Here is a 2,500-nt window from a genome sequence, read left to right on the forward strand (position 1 = left end):
CGTGTTTCTTACTTTGTGTAATCACTTTTTTGTGTAATCACACAAGATTAAGCAATCAGGATCTTGCATTTTTTTGCGTTTCTGTTTAACCATTAACACTCAGCTCGAAGTGATGAAGGGAAGAAACTACGACTCAGTGTGTAGTTAAAAAAGTTCACTTCAACCAAGGAGTCATTTAAGAGAGTCAAGGAGTCAAGCAGGGAATCAAATGAATCATAGACACAGTACGTTGTTAAAAAAGTTCACTTCAACCAAGGAGTCATTTAAGAGAGTCAAGGAATCAAGCAGGGAATCAAATGAATCATAGTTACAGTGTAGTTCAAAAGTTCTCTTCAACCAAGGAGTCATTTAAGAGAGTCAAGGAGTCAAGCAGGGAATCAAATGAATCATAGACACAGTACGTTGTTAAAAAAGTTCACTTCAATCAAGGAGTCATTTAAGAGAGTCAAGGAATCAAGCAGGGAATCAAATGAATCATAGTTACAGTGTGTAGTTAAAGTTCTCTTCAACTAAGGAGTCATGTTAGAGAGTCAAGGAGTCAAGCAGGGAATCACATGAATCATAGTTACAGTGTGTAGTTAAAAAGTTCTCTTCAACTAAGGAGTCATGTTAGAGAGTCAAGGAGTCAAGCAGGGAATCACATGAATCATAAAGGCCACGCTTCAACCAAGGAGTCATTTTAGAGAGTCAATAAGTCAGGCAAGGAATCGCTTAAATCATCCACATGAGTTTGTTTAGTGTGTTTCTTCATTCTGTGTTTGAAATTAATTCCTGGCAAAGCTGCCTTGTCCCAAATAATTACATATTCATTACCAGACATAAACAAAACAAAAGTTTTTTGCCAGTAAACCCGTTTTTCTGTGTAGTGTTTCTCAAACATCTCTCTTGATGTGATTAGAAAATTTTTTCACATGTTGTAAGTCAGATTTCCTTCCCTCTTTCGAGTTGAGTTCACACTCAGTGAAAACACAAGGTTCAGACCGAAACCCGCTCATATGACCCGATGATCAGATTCTTCATATTTCTAGTTGTTCCGCTCCTGTAAAAATCGGCCATCTTCACTTTATACCTCCTGTAATAAATATGCAGTTTTCTGGTGTTTGCTCAGAAAATTTCAAACCCTACTTCAGAGTTTGATCCATTTCAAGTGTATAATCAGACTGCTGGATGAGTTCCTGTGGAAATAATGTCATTTTACTAAGCACTGATGTGGAAAAAGTTAATCATGTCTCTCGAGGTGTCGATTCATTCTGTCACTTTTTACGGCCGGAGCGCGGACGTGCCGCTCAGCACGTCGTGTCTTCTGGCTTCCTTCCATCTTATGAAAGCCTCTTCAGCTTCCTGTGTGCTGCAGAGATTTTCGCAACTCTACCTTTCTTCCCTTTAACTTCCCTTTAACTTTCGGGTTGGTGCTAAAAGTTCATGCACGGTGCAAACAGAAGGCGAAGAATCTGTGACCTCGAGCTAGCGGCTGATCCGATCAGATTCCAAACCTACTCCATTGTTTCTTCTGTACTCATGATGGTTTCTGAAAGAACGCCTACTTTTCCAGCAATTGTGTCACTAAACTGAATGACTCGAGCCCACGGTGTGAGATATTTCCAGACTGGAAACCTGCTTGTGCTTCAGGTTTATTCTCTGGTCATTTCACTCACCTCCTCCTATGTAGGTGGTGCACAGACACAGCCAAACAAATTAGGAAGGAGATTTCTATTTACTGTCTACAGAATCTTTTAATTTAGCTTCTCTGGTTTTCGACTTATTGTACAAATCGATTCTTGGCTTGACACTTCATCTTATTTCTCTTACTTATATTTTCCATAATGACGTTTATAAAAATAAATATAAAACATTGCATCACATGCATCAGAGTGCAGTAAAAATGCAGTATAAGTTACTCATCTACGTCAATTCGCTGTTAAAAGTTGTACAGCTTTTTCACTCAAGTTAAAGTAGAAAAGATTAAATGCTTAAATTAACTTCATGTATAAAAGTAAAACAACCAAGAAAACAATTGTCAAGCCACGCAGTGGACACAAGCTCTGGAAGCAAGATGAATCTCTACCAAAGTGATGAAAAGACCCAAACGTAGAGACAGAAAGGATCTGAGACAAATGATCCCCAACACACGAGCTAATCGGCTTGAGCTTGCGTGGCTGCTTCTGGAACATTCTCACTAGTCTTTACTGATGACGGAGCTCATGATGGAGGCAGCAGAATGAATTCAGACGTCTACGGAAACATTCTGTCCGAGTGTTCATGGAGAAACGAGTCCAAATGAATCAGGAGGAACTTCATCACGTAGCAAGACAACAATCCAAAACACACTGACACTCAACACAGGAGTCTATCAAGGGAAAAGTGGAAGGTTTTAGACTGGACGAGTCAATCAGCAGAACTGAAGCTGGCTGAGCAGAAAACTCATGGTTAAAGAGTCTGACTCCTAACCCTAAGGTTGTGGGTTCGAGTCTCGGGCCGGCCACGACTAAGGTGCCCTTGA

Source organism: Tachysurus vachellii, chromosome 12, assembly GCF_030014155.1.
Source record: "Tachysurus vachellii isolate PV-2020 chromosome 12, HZAU_Pvac_v1, whole genome shotgun sequence".
In the NCBI taxonomy this organism is placed as follows: Eukaryota; Metazoa; Chordata; class Actinopteri; order Siluriformes; family Bagridae; genus Tachysurus; species Tachysurus vachellii.